This window comes from Pinus tabuliformis, chromosome 6 (assembly GCF_031772625.1).
Source record: "Pinus tabuliformis cultivar Carrire ecotype Pingquan chromosome 6, CPIR1, whole genome shotgun sequence".
NCBI lineage: Eukaryota > Viridiplantae > Streptophyta > Pinopsida > Pinales > Pinaceae > Pinus > Pinus tabuliformis.
The window spans coordinates 1,489,734,634-1,489,750,230 of record NC_142292.1 but is presented as its reverse complement, the minus strand read 5'-3'; positions in this window follow the sequence as shown (position 1 = coordinate 1,489,750,230).

Sequence of the window (15,597 nt, the reverse complement as noted above, 5' to 3'; positions counted from 1 at the left end):
CTCTCAGCTCTTGTAAAGGAATAACTATAACCGTTAAGACTGAAAGTGACAGGAAACCAGTCGAGAGAGTATAAGGCATAATGTGGCTAGACTAGAGGCCATCCAAGGAAGTGGCATGGAGTATTTTTACAAAACCATAATTTCAATTTTGCATGGTAATTATGTTTTGTTTTATTTGGTTAATTTAGTTAATGTATTTTAAAGAAAGGCATCTTTCGGTTGTAATAATTTGAGGCGACAGAGCCTGCATGCTGAGACAACTAGTTAAGCAGATAGTTGGATGCTCAGGCCTAAGATATTTTGTAACTGATTTCCAAGTTCTCCCTCTCCTTATAAAAAGAAGGAAGAAACACTTAACAAAGGTTCAGATTTTTTGGCGAAAGACTTCTCTCTTACAGGACCTTTTCCTGGTTTCCTAAAGGCCTGTCTAAAGCCTGTTGTATGTTATTTTTCCTCAAGAGATTAATACAAAGTTTCTAGTGATTGCAACTGATTTGGATTGCAGTGTTGGGAATGGGTCTCCTGGGGGTCAATTTTGGGGTTAAAAACCCAAGTTTTGGGGCAAAAGGCCCAAATTTTGTATAAAGAAATGTAAAGTCTCCACATTTTGTGGTCACGAAGTGCGAAGATATCTAGGTGAAAGACTTCTCTCTTACAGGACCTTTTCCTGGTTTCCTAAAGGCTTGTCTAAAGCCTGTTGTATGTTATTTTTCCTCAAGAGATTAATACAAAGTTTCTGGTGATTGCAACTGATTTGGATTGCAGTGTTGGGAATGGGTCTCCTGGGGGTCAATTTTGGGGTTAAAAACCCAAGTTTTGGGGCAGAAGGCCCGAAGTTTGTATAAAGAAATGTAAAGTCTCCACATTTTGTGGTCACGAAGCGCAAAGATATCTATAGTCAAAAAGGCTTTTCCGCCCTTAGTCTAGATATGTTGTGTCGGTCTTAGAGATCTGCCCTTGGTCCGTGGACCATGGGATTGTATAAAAAGGAGATCTTAGAGGAAGGGAGAAAAGAGGGGGAAAGTAGAAGTACTTGATGAATCTGTAAAGAGCTAAGAGAGAGAGTCTTAGTGTAGGAAGAGGCTCTGCAGCTGAGTGCGCAGAGGCTTAGCATAGAAGTCCGCAGCTGAGTGTGTGGACCCCTGCAGCTGTGTGCGCATGGCAAATAGAGTCTGTATTGAGAATCTGAATCATCAATAAAGACAACTATTCTGAAATTATTGTGTACTTTACATCTATGTACGCGTTAATTTATTTCTACTATGAATGATGTATTTATGCTATGCTGAATACTGGGGTTACGAATTAATGCTATATTGAGGCGCGAATCTATGTATTTCACTCTATCATATGAACGCAAGTAATAATATATGTTATGTGAAGATAACCATAATACATGTTAAAGTTAACCAATACTTAAGCTAATCTGGGTAGACATAGAAGTAAGGATAATCATAGAGGTGCGTAAGCACCTGATCTATCTATTTAGGGTCTGCAAAGAATGATCAAAGACTTCCGCAGAGGCTCCATGGATGAATAAGAGAAGTACATTGATATTCCCTAAAGGGCTTATCAATCTGCACGAAGGCATAGCGAAGGTCTAAAATATGACATGACAACCATCTCAGGGTGCGGAAACTTGGTTCTTGCATCCCCCCATATTGCTTCGGGTGAGACTTTAGTCTGCACTCTGCGAATTGATGCCGAAAGGGCTAGTAGTGTAGGGATTTTTATGGTTTCTTAACATTGAACCTGGGTTAGGGCCCATTAAGCCAACAGATTGTTCTGTTGCTGGTACCGGGATCTGCATAACAAGATGTGTGATGTCATATCATTGGAATCCAACTAAGAAAGAGATCGAAAACTATTTGGATAGAAAGATCCATGAATTTGCGGTGCAAGAGAACAAGAATCCATGATTGACGAAAGAATAGTGGTTGAACAGATATTTGTACACAGAAATACACGAAATATTCTTTTGTTCCTTCCTGGTTGAGTTATACGAGTGGATGAAAAGTTGGCAGACGGCCAAGGAAGGTGGACGCTTAACAATTCAACTGTTTGAACACCGGAGTTAGTGCGGAGATTGGAAGTCTCTGAAGATAAGATCACATGCACTGTCGACCAGTGGTTCAACTGCATCCTAGGAGGATTTGTGACATAGTTCGTGTTTGATACTTCTGTCAGTTACAGTGAAGCAGGGCACCACTTCTTAAAAGGACTGCGAGGTAAGTATTTAAAATCACTAAATACTTGGATTAAGATGCTCTTATGTGAAAAGCGGGTCATGCAATTACCTTGATTTTTGCAGCTATGTGAAATGGAAGGTATTCCAGGGATGGAGGAAGGAAAGGTCCTGAGTATAGCCCGTTGATTGAACCTCCTTTGACTGACAACGAAGGAGCAATGCAATCTTCTCCACGGAGTTTTATTCTGTTAATAAGACAAGGGTTCCCGTGAATACCTACACTGCCCCCATCCTTGTCCCATCCATCCACACCACCTCCGTCCTCACCTCCACCACTCACCCCATCACCCACACCACCGCCACCTCCACCACTATTCAACATGGTGAACTCCATAAAGCTACCTGTATTCAAGGGCATAGGGAATGAAGATCTAGACCAGTTTTGGTTCGTTGTAAAGGCTATGTGGGAAGCTCAGGGCATCACGAACAACCAAATGAAGAAATTCACGTTGGTTAGTGCTTTGCAGGACTACGTACTAACGTGGTAGATTAAGTACAGTACTAATAACCCAACGTCTGCGTTGGCAGATATCCAGGCTACGTTGAATAGAGAATTCAGTAGACCTAAGTCTCAAGCACAATCAATTGTGCAATTCAAGGAGATCATGATGAATCTTGGGGAGACACCATAGGATTTGGATCAAAGATTCAATTATACGATCCGTGAAGCCAACATCAACCTAGCTGATGGGCAGCATTGTGAATGGTTCGTGGCCTCGCTCCTGCCCCACCTAAGGGTTGTGCTATCACAACAAAAGATTGGGACCCAGGTAGAAGCTCTAGAAATCGCGATGATACTGCATGAGAAACCAATGCAGGATGCTAATGTGGGGGTTCAACAAATTCACATGTAGTTGCAAAACCTTTGCCTGAAAATGAAAAGTCTGAAGACAGAACAACTCGGCCGGAGGTGTGCAAAGAAGTTTGGTGCCTAAAATGCAAAGGTCGAGGGCATGACAAGGATCACTATCCAGTCTGTCTGAACTATGTCGCAGCAGGGAAGCCAATGCCTCTAAGGCCGGAAGCTACGGTGGGGCCAAGTGCAGGGCCGCGCTATGGTGTGCCATATGCCAAGTAGCTGGGAAACATGCGACTGACAACTGCCATTTGCTGCACAAATTTGTACAGACACCACAACAACTCTTCTGCAATTTCTGTCAATCAGTAGGTCACGACGAGCGTAATTGTCGTAGCTACGAATTAATGTTGGATAGGACACCTGCATACCAGGTGCAAGTAGAAACATAGCCTCTAGACCAAGGCATTGGGGGAACGAGAGGTGAGTATCAGGGGAGCAGCCAAGGCCAAGGTGGAGGGGGCCCTGGTAGAGTCCAAGGGCAGCTTATTTGTTACAATTTTTTAGGACCAACACATTACGCAAGAGACTATCCGAATCTGACACGACTGTCATGCCACTATTGTACTTAGTTTGACCATGCGACTAAGGATTGCCCTATTTTGCTGGCTAAGATTCACGAAAAGGGGCCGCAGCCTCCGCAGCTGACACAGAACCTCCAGATGATGAGAGTTGAGCCTCACGGGGAAGAAACATTATGCTATGGAGTGGAATGACGACTGGGGAGGATAAACAGAAGCACCCTGCAAAAGGTGAATGGGTTTACAGAGAACCAGAAAAGGACACTGGGTTTCATTTGGAGAACGCGAAATCAACATTTATGGAAGTAAAGAAAAGCTTCGCTGAGGCCTCTCCCTCAGGAAGTCAGGAGAAAGCAATTGAATAAATGGACCCATCCATTATTACCATGTTCTTGGAGACCTCCATGAAACTGCTCTGCGATAGTAAGGTTTTTAAGGGCCTACGGGAACTGATCAATCGGTGTGCTGGCAAGGACGGAGCTACTAGCAAACTACGCATAGTCAAAAAGATTGGCAAGCATAAGGCAAGGACTAGGCGTGAGATGAGGCTCACCCTGCAGATAGAGGAATACGAAATGGACCAAGTTATCTTAGATCTGGGGTCCAATGTGAATGTTTTGCCAAAACAAACATGGGAAAGAAGGGGGAGACCTGGGCTCCAATGGTCTTTGATCCAATTGAGGATGGTGAATCAACAGAAAATTATCCCAATGGAGAGGCTATAAGGGGTAACAATTGACATCTAAGGCACGAGCGCACTAACGGATTTTGAGGTAATAGAAATTTTGGATGATAACAATCCCTACCTTGTGCTCCTTGGAATCGATTGGGCCATTGACATGAATGGGGTAATCAACCTGAAGAATCGAAAGATGATATTTGAAAAGAAATCGCTCCACGTAGTGGTGCCACTAAATCCTACAGAAGGACCGCGCTATACAGAACCATTCCATGATTATGAAAGTGATGACGATTTCGACCAAATTTACAAGATAATGGCACGAGACCAGGATTGGGTAAATCCGACAGAAAACCGACGTATTGCATGGGGCTGCGAGACATCCTACACATTAGATTTGGACGAAGAATTAGAGCACTAGTAGAACCGACTGCATGAAGTATCTATGTTGCATTATAATATGATGACTAAGTCACTGCACTGCGTATCATCAGAGGCAAGGAATTTGACTCACTCTGATGGGATAACTGATGTTTATCTCTCTCTGGATGCATTTGAGAGAGAAGAGCTGGAAAAGCATCGCTTCTAGGCCTTGGATTGGGCACTGCGTGCTACACCGATAAGATGGTGGGGTACGTACAAGGATAATTTTGGTGATTGGCATGACTATAGGATGATGATGAGAATACATTTTGGATAGGTGAAAATGCGGATGATAGACAAGTATGATGGAAAGGATGATTCGTGTGATCAACTGGCCAAATGGGCTAAGGCTTATGGAGTGGAGACCCAGCCTGAATGGGTACATCTTTTTTGTCATACCTTGGATGTCATAGCAATGAATTGGTACTTGGAAACATAGCTCTGCCATGGCACTGAAGAATGGGACATCTTGCGCCAGGGGTTTTAAATGACGTTCAACTTTGAAGATGGGTTTGACTGTATTGACGTGGTGCTATAGGAGGTTAAAGCAACAATCTTTAGGATACGGCAGGATCCTTTGGAATTGATTCAACCTGATTGGACTACCCAACAGAACCATGCGCTAGAATGCTATAACGTGACCATTGAAGGAGAAGACGAGGATCGCAGAAAGATTAATGAAGGTCCACAGATAGAGGATCCAGACATAACCACACCGCTGAAAAATAGGCAGGTCAACATTGGCACAGAGGTAGAGCCAAAATTTGCAAAGATTGGGGACTATTGGGACGATGCGATAGTAGACAAGGTCACTGAGCTCCTCCGTAAATATCAGGATTTGTTCCCCATGAAGTTTTCTGATCTGAAGGGAATAATAGGAGACCTGGGCATCATGAAGATCACCCTGAAACTAGACACGAAACCTGTGAAACAAAGACCTTACCACCTTAATCCGAACTATAAGGAAAGGGTTCACACTGAGTTAGATAAGATGTTCATGGTAAGAATTATTGAACCGGTGGAAGAATTTGATTGGGTAAGCCCAATAGTGGTTCAGGAAAAGAAACAAAAAGAAGAAATAAGGATATGCGTGGATCTCTGGAAATTGAATGACGCTTGTGTGCATGATCCTTTCCCGACCCCATTCACTAATGAGGTCTTGGATAATGTAGGTGGCCAAGAAGCATACTCTTTCACTGATGGGTTCTCTGGGTACCATCAAATCAAAATCACGCCTGAGGATAGAAGCAAGACAACCTTCATGACTGAATGGGGATGTTTTCAGTACACCGTAATTCCTTTTGGGCTAAAGAATGTGCCAACAGTCTTTTCGTGCATAGTCATTGTGGCATTCAAAGACTTCATTCATCAATTTCTGGAGGTATACTTTGACAATTAGACAATGTTTGGATTGGTCAAGTGCCATGTGGCAAGTTTGCGCTTGATGCTAGATACATGTCGGAGATACCAAATCGCGCTCAATTTGAAGAAGTGTCTATTTTATGTCCCTTTTGGGATCCTGCTGGGTCATGTGGTATGCAGACAAGGATTGATGGTAGACCCCGCGAAGATCGCAGTGATAATCAACTTGGAGGTGCCAAGGAATGTGAAACAGCTACGTGCAACTCTAGGGCATACTAGATACTATAGGAAGTTCATCAAGAGCTATTCCCATATCACCGTGCCTATGGATAAATTGTTGAAAAAGGATGCTACGTTATGTTGGAATGATGAATGTCAGAAGAGCTTGGATGTCATGAAAGAGAAAATGGTCATTGCGTCGATCCTAGTCTTCCCGGACTGGAAGAAGGAATTTAATGTGCACGTGAACGCATCGTGTATTGCGCTGGGGGTCATGCTGACATAGGCCAGTGAGGGAGAACTAGATCACCCTATAGCGTTCGCAAGTAGGAAGTTATCTAAAGTAGAGAAAAATTATTCCACGACAAAGCGCAAAGGATTAGCTATGGTGTATGTGCTTCAGAAGTTCAGGCACTATTTTTTGGGAGGACACTTTAAGATGTATATGGATCATTCCGTGTTGAAGCACCTGGTCAACAAGCCTATGTTGGGGGGAAAAATATGTAGGTGGATGTTGTTTTTCCAGGAGTACGACTTTTAAGTTATTGTGAAGCCAGGACGAGTGAATGCGGGACCTGTAGGTTTTAACCCTGTATAGAAATTACCTGCATACGAATTTTAAAAGATAGAAAATAAACAATGCGAGAGCATAACACATAAAACACATATACACAGAGATTTTCCCCTGGATCCCAAAACTGAGACTACTAGATTGATTTTTCATTATGTTCCTTTCAATGTTACAATACATATTTATACATGTCGAAGCATCCAATACCATGGACCGAAAACCATCGCATCCAAAACCATGGACTGAAAACCATAGGTAGGTCTGCCCAACCTAATATAGGGTGCAAAAAAAAATTTCCCGGGGCGCTGCCTCGGACCCCGTAAAGGGGGACTACCCGCCCCCCTCAAACCCCCCTTGGGGGAACCCGTTCCCAAAAACTTGTAAATGAATTATCAATGTATCTATTACCTAGTGGATGAAATTACAATTGATGTGTTCAGGAATCAATGCTTATTAGTGATACTCAGCTAAGTGTGGGACCCTTATTCTCAGATTTATTATTTACACTTGTAGATTACACATTTGTGATATGTTTGACGAAATTCCTGTCATGGTTAGTAGGGTCTAGTCAAGGTCTCATTCAAGTGTTTTCATTTATACTGTCATTTCCTTGTTATTTTATTGTTCTAAATATGTGATTCAATTTTGGGCGGTGACCTGCGCTATGGGCCTGAAAAAGTGGCTCAAATCCCGGGGATGTTGGCACAACATTGTGTAAAAGAGTCCCTATACACTATCTTGAAGGCTTGAGAGAGCATCCAAAGGTCCCTAGACATTGGCATTCCCATAGCATGAGAGCGTCCAAAGGTCAAGTGGTCCAAAAGCTTAGTGGGACCCAGGGGCTTATTGGCAGAAAGGTTGGATTAGTTCATGAAGGTATTAATGTTGATGTTGAATGTATGTATGGCATTTTTTCGTCAGTTCCACTCCTTAATTTGACTTAGGAGGTCTAATCATATCATAGTGGCCTCTCATCGCATATTTACCCTGGCTGGTCAGTTGCTTGGGTAGATGTGTGAGGAGCATGGTTACCCCTTAACGGGTCCCTTAGGAAAACAATACATCATTGAGAAACTAGGAGCTCACAATGATTTTTAATCCATGGCTAAGTCTTTCCTCACATTTTTTCATTTTCCAATATGTCATGATACTAGATTGAAAATACTCATCTTTTCGAAAAATGTGTCCAACAATATTGCATATCATCCACATCTTAATCCCAATGGATCTAGTGGATGCATTAACCCATATGTTGGGGTTAATACCTCTTACCCTCAAAATTTTGTAAGGTGACTCTCCATTCTTTACAATTATCATAATTCCCCTTATTATTCTTCTTGTACTTCATCTCAATTAGGCATCGTCACCTCACATGTTGTGCATGGGCATGCTTGTACTAGTTCCACTTATCATATGGAAACCTTGAATGAATATGATCCTATATATAGCTCCCCACTAGTAGCATTAGTTCCTCTAGTGATAGTACCCCAAACCTCTATTGGTCAACCTACATCTCCTCCTCAAGTTCAACAATGAAAGGAAGAATAAGGGGAAGTACAAACAAAGTGACCAACACCAGAACCAAAATCAAAGGAACTAAAACTAAAAACCCACTACCAATGTTAAGGGTAAGTAGAATGCACAAATCAAGTTCAAAGCAATAATCACCAACCCAAATAGAGGAAGAACCCTTATATTTGTATGAATAAACCTTTCTCCATTTGTTATCTTTATGGAAATTACATCCATGATTGTTTGTTTTTACCTAAGTTGATCTTCTTTAAGGAAGTGGTTAACAAATCTCATGTTGTAACCAATAAATTTAATCAACCTAACTAACCTTCATTTTTACAACCAAGTATGTTACAAAAGCCTTGTCTATCAAAAAGATTATTATCCACACCAAAATCCAAATCCTTCCATCAACCTACCAATTCCAAACCTTATATATTTGGAACTTATAAAATCCTATTCATGGATTTTACCAATATTAACTTGTCTACCCAATACCATTAGTATGGCATGCCCCTTGAAGCAACACCTTTCAACCGTAATGATCTTCCTCCATTCATTAATGGACCTTTGCAATTTCCTTGTCCTATTATCAATCTTCACTCCAAGGTGCCAAACATTCCTTTATAGTGAAACACCTCCTAACATCATGTTTTAATTTCCCATAACTATAGCATAGCCTATGATCTAACTCAATCTCGTACAACTATGTCATCATTAGAAGTACTTTAAACTTCTACCTCATAATGGAAGGATTTACTATATGCTCTTGTTTGTTGTTGACCGTTCTAATAGTAGTATGATTGTGTTGGATAATGATTAATCCAAACCTCATCTACCACCTTTTGTCATCCTCAAAATTCCAATAACCATTAAGAATGACATTATTCATCAATGTATCATTGATGAAAGTGCACCATTTTCATAGGAATGGAAGAATTTAGGTTCTTGTGAGATTATTCTATATATAATGACCCTCCATGCATATGATGGTTAACTATCAATGTCTATTACAGTTTACTTCACTAGAAAGTAGTGAATCAAATAAATAAACACTTTAATCCCACACCTTTTTAATACCAAAAAAAATTCAGCGTATTTTTTGTCAACATCTCTTGAATTTTCTTCCCAATTGTGCTACTTGTATATTTGAGGGAATCCATATATGAAGAAGCTATCATCCTTGAGTTTTCTAGGATTTCTCTTTTTCTAAAAGTTCTAGTGGTGAAGGAGCAAGTTGTGGCTCCATGCAATTGCCTAATGGATTGTCCTTCATGAAAACTTTCATGCGAGTAGAAAGGCTAAGTGAATTATGCAATGATAACCATTGGGTGGCAATAACGCAATGACCATGTAAGGTGAGGTGGCAATCTAGCGAGTTGTGAGGTGGGTTGTTGCCTATGCATCCCATCAGAGCCTTCTTGATTGTAGCATTGAGTACAAAGTCCTCAACGCCATTCCTCAACTACACCATTTCTCAAAGGTCAAAGCTAGTGTTAAATTCTACCAAAACAATCATTTAGAACTTTGTTATTTTTAATTCATTGTAAACTATAAAAATTGAGAAAAAGAAAGTGCATATACCATGCCAATTAAGTCATATCACATAGTTTTTAAACAATTGAAAACTAAATTTAATAAATAAAAAATAAATCCTATCAATATAAAATTTCCATCAAAATTTTAATATAGGTTGTGAAATTGAATAAGCTGGTGATCCGTAAACCACCATAGATATTCCACGGAATAGCTTGTTACAACATATCTGATAATATTATATTAAAAATATGAAATTCTACACTATTATAGTTTTACTAAATTTCTAGATCTATAGATTTTGCTATAATTAGTGCATGCATGTGAACGATAATTATGCATAAAATAGAGAATGAAAAAATAAAATCTCTCACACACACATAAGACGCAATATATGCTTTGAGAAACCCTTTCGGGAGAAAACCCAACTGGAAGATGAGGTTGCTCCACTCTCTTTCTCTGTCTGTAAATATGGTTTCAGGTACAAAGAAATATGGTCTATGGCCCATGGGCTGCTACAATGCACAAATCATCTTTTTATGCTCTACCTCCTATTCCTATTGGTTATTTTTGCTTAGATATGGAACAAATGCACTCGAAAGAATGGAATGCCTCTTCCTCCTAGTGGCCTGATTATAACACAGCTCGATAACCTATTAGTGGTTAATTTTGACTACCTCAAATCTTAACCAGAGTTACAATATAGACACTTATAGAGTATTTTACATCAAAATCATGTGGTTATCCCCTTTTCCATGAATAATGGGGACAGACGTGGCATCTTCTCGAACCATGGTCATGAAAACGGGAAGTTCAACTTCTAAGTGACATAACTTTCGCATACATACTCCGATTAGCACACTTTTAATGTTGTTGGAAAGATATTTGTGTAGAGTAACATGAAAATATGTCACACGAGAGCAGAAAATTTTTACTCCCAAAAAATGTCATTTGATGCCTCAAAATGCTCCCGAAATGTTTCAAACCCTATTTTTCAAAACTTGGTCCCGCCAATAAAAGTGGTCCTATGAGTTGATTCCTCCAATTTTTCCACTCTTAATGCATCAAGATGGATGAAAAAACTATAATGATCCAATCCCAATCACACCTCCCCATTTTGGAAGGCTTTTGGTCCCCATGATCTTCTACTGAAAGAGGTGAGGAAATTTTTCATCGACCTTCTTTCTGGTGTACCATTTAGCTTTTCCTGGAGGTTGTCCTTTCAACTCAATCTACCAAAGGTCACGTTGCCCCTATATTGTAGTTTTGGACCGCTTCCACAAAATTGTATTTTCTATCAATTCTGCCTAAGCATTTGGTGCCAAATCCTCCACAGAAGGTAGGACATGTTCCTTTTCCTGATCTAGCATGGAATTCTCATAGAGTTTCAAATTCTCTACATTCACAACTAATTAAATGTACATAAATGGTGGAAAATTGAGTCGATAGGCATTATCACCCACATTTTCTAGTATCTCAAAGGGACCATACCTTAGAGCCTTGACTTTCTTACCAGGCCCCTGCAACCTTTCCTTGTTCAATTGTAGCCATATTTTATCACCCACCTTGAACTATTTCTCTATTTTGTGCTCATCATGCCTGGAATTATACTTATCCTACGACTTCTACAGTGTTTCTTGTACCTGTATATGGATTTAAATTATCTTCTTTATAAATTTTTCAGCCCTCAAATCATCTCCTGTAATATCTCCCCTCGCTCCTATTTGATGCCCATATGCAATATACAAAGGTGAATGTGGCAAGTATCCAAACCAAGCTTCAAATAGGGACTTTCATGTATAAGTGTGGACTGGTCTATTTTAAGAATGTTGTATATATACCAAATATTTATCCTAGGTCTTCGGATGCTTCTAGTTGTATCCCCTCAAAAGTTGCACCAAAGTCTTGTTGGCTACTTTTGTCTGCCCATCTATCTATGGATGGAATATTGTAGATCTATTCAACTTTGTGTTCATCTTCTCCCACAATGTAGTCCAAAAAGCACTGGTAAATCTTGTATCCCTGTCTGAAGTTATGCTCCTTGATATCCCAAAGTGTATCCAGACCTATCCAAAGAACAAGTTTGTTGTTTCTTTCCCACTAATGGTATTTTTACAGGGAATCAAAACACACATCTTGTTGAACATGTTAACTACCATGAATAGGTATTCATGTCTCTTCCTGGTTGTTGGTAAAACACCCACAAATTCCTTGGAAATGTTTTCCCAAGGATGAGTAGGTACAAGTAAGGGGTGATATAGACCTTGTTTCATGTTATTAGGCTTGTTGGTAAAACAAAAGATGCATCCTCTTATGAACCTAACTACCTGCTCTTGCATCTTGGGCCAATACACATAACCCTGCAAGTTATCCATATTCTTCCCTACAACAAAGTTCCCTGCAACCTTGGAGATGTGAGCCTCTCTAATCAACTGCAATCACTCACATTTAAGGACACATAACTTATCCATCTTGTATAGTAACCCATCCTACAGATGGTAGTCAATGGTGTTGTCACCATCATGCACATGAATCTGGATTTGCAACTCATGAAACCCCTCCTTGAAGTTCTCATCCTCTGAATATGCCTCTCTGTATGCATCATGGGTGAATGGATCCATGTGTATAAGATTCCCCAAAGTTGTGATCTTTGATTTTGGTGGCCTTGAAATCATGTCATCCAAATTGTTTGTGTTTCCCTTCTTATAGTTTATCACCAAATGAAACTATTGTAAAAACCCCATCCACTTGTAATGCCTGGTCTGTTGTAGTTTGCTCTAGGTCTGCAAGTACTATAATGGTTGGTGAGATGTGTGGATTACTGTCTCATTTCCCATAAGATAGTGCTTCCACTTCTTTACATCTTGCACCATGGCATAGAGATCCTTGTCATGGGTAGGGTAGTTAATAACTTCCCCTTGAAATACTTCAGAATGGTAGCATATATGCCTTCCTCCCTGCATCAAGATAGCTCCCATAGCATACCCACTAGCATTTGTCTCCACTTGAAAGGGTCTTTGCAAGTTTGGTAATGTCGAAACTAGTGTTTGACTAATGTTCTTCTTTAGATCCTTGAAAGCCTTTTGCTCACCTTTTCCCCACTGGAAACTCTTGCCACTTGTTGTTATGGCATGGAGTAGTGTTGCTACGATTGAAAATGAGGCTATGAATTTATCCAAGTAATGTGTTTCCCTAATGAAAATCTTGACCTCAGAAACATGAGTAGGCAACAACCATTTCATGATGGTCTCCATCTTAGAAGGATATATCTCCACTTATCTTCCATTGATCACATACCCCAGATACACCAAATACTGTTGAACAAAGTCGCACATCTTGATATTTGTTAGCAGTTGGTGTTTCTTCAATGTTTCCATCACTTGCGTCAAATGTGAAATGTGCTCCTCCTAGGTAGTACTAGGTACCAATATATCATCCAAATAGACAATAACAAATGAATCTATAAAAGGGTGTAGTACATCATTCATTAATTTCGTAAACGTAGTTGGTGCATTACATAGGAAATTGGCATGACTTACCACTCATGCATACCATGCCTGGTTTTGAAGGCATTCTTCTAGGTATCTTCTTCTTTGACTCAAACTTGGTGATATCTAGACTTCAAGTCCATCTTGGTAAAGTATTTTTCTTGCTGCAATTAATCAAACATATCATTTATCCTGGGCAGGGGGTATCTGTTCTTGAGCATGATTTTATTCAACACCCTGTAATATGTACAAATCCACCAAGTCTCATCCTTCTTTGGCACAATGATGATGGGTTACCCACATGGTGATGTACTCGATTGAATGACACCATGTTCTAGCAATTGCTGCAATTGTTTCTTCACCTCACTTGCTTCTATAATAGACTACCTATATAGCCTAATATTTGGAAATGGGGAGTCCAACAATAGTTGGATCTTATGCTCCACTTCTCTCTTATGTGGTAACCCTTTAGGCTCTCAGAACACATCCCTATATGTCTGTAACACATACTCCAATTCTTGTTTTTGTTTCTTAGTACACCCCTCAAGAGATGCCTTGCCTCTTATTAACTCCATTGAAGACTGACTTTCTCTTAGAAACAATAAAACATACTTCTTGGCTTGGTTGGCACTTACCAGTGAAATTTTTGACTTGCCTTTGTGTGTGTTGTTATGAATGATTTTCCATCCTTGATAAGTCAATACTGGTTGAATCTCCTCATGAATATTGCATCTCATATGGTATGCACTCCCGAACACAACTCCACATACATCAAGGGGAACCACATCTAGATCTACTTCATCAATCAAATCAGTACTGAGAGAAAATCTAATTGTCCATTATTTTGTTACCTTAAGATCTGCTCCCTTATTTACTGATCCTAGTCTATATGGGCTTGGACAATCATGAACTTCCAACCCAAACTTCTTGACCATCTCTGCTGCAATGAGATCCTCCTGCAATCCTAAGTCAAATAGAGCATCACTTGTTTTCTTCTTGACTTGCATATTTATATGGAAGAGTTTGGTTATTTATTTCTCTTCTTGTTGTTAAAGGCTACTTAGATACCTCCTTCTGCACTAACGTACATACAATCTTCTCATCCATGTCTGAGTTTCTTTCAACTTGGCTACTCGAATCAGTGGCCATGATATTCTTCTTCTTATTATATTTCTTATTGTTCATAGGGTTTACATCTGGATGCAGCTTCTGCCCTTCTTCTCTATATGGCCATCAATGTTGTAGTGGTTGCTAGGATTTTTACACTGATGTCTTGTGGTTGTTGTCCTTTTATCTATTTCCTTTTTTTCCTTCTTCTTTCCCTCCTTAGAAGCATCATGTTGCTCCTTCTACTTCGATCCACTTTATTTCGCTCTCTACAGTCCTATGTTCTCCAAGTATTGTGCCTGTACACAAGCCTCATCCACCGATTTGGGCTTAAACAACATTACTTGCTCACGCAGATGGCAATGCAGACCCCCAAAATACTTTATGAATACATTTGGGTTCTTTGGAGAGATACCCAACATTATAGTTTTCTTTCTAAACTTCGTGGTGTACTCTTGCATGCTTTGGACCGACTTTTGCCTGAAGTAGTGCCACTGAATCCATTGGTCCTCTACATACACAATGGGATAAAACTATTTCTCAATGAGGGTTTTGAACTCCTCCCACTTATTCATTAGAGGTTCTCCCTCCAACCTTAGGGTCTTCGTGTGGTTCTCCCATCAAGTTAGTGCATGGCCCTCTAATTTCAATTGCGCCAATGAGATATGTTGTCCTTCCTCAATTTGATGGACGCTGAAATAAATTTCAGTTGTTGCCAGCAGTGATTCAAGTTCAAAGCGTCGATCTCATCGTGGTACAACTTTATATCGATTTTTTCTTCCATTTTAAAATATGGTTTGTGATTTGTTCACAACACTCGAACTAGGTTGATATTTTTTGGGTTCTTTCTTTGGATAGTTCTTTGTTTCTCCCTGATACCCTGATCCCCTAATCCCTCTTCTGATTTATCCTCTGCATTTGAACCCCGTCTTCTCCAAATATCCCAATATTATTGCTTAGGGCCACCATAAGGAGGTTTACATTGCAATTTATATAATATGTGACTTGTTGTTCCAGCAGTGAAAACTTCAACTCTATAGGATCACAAGGGTCATTTATAGATTCGTCGGCCATG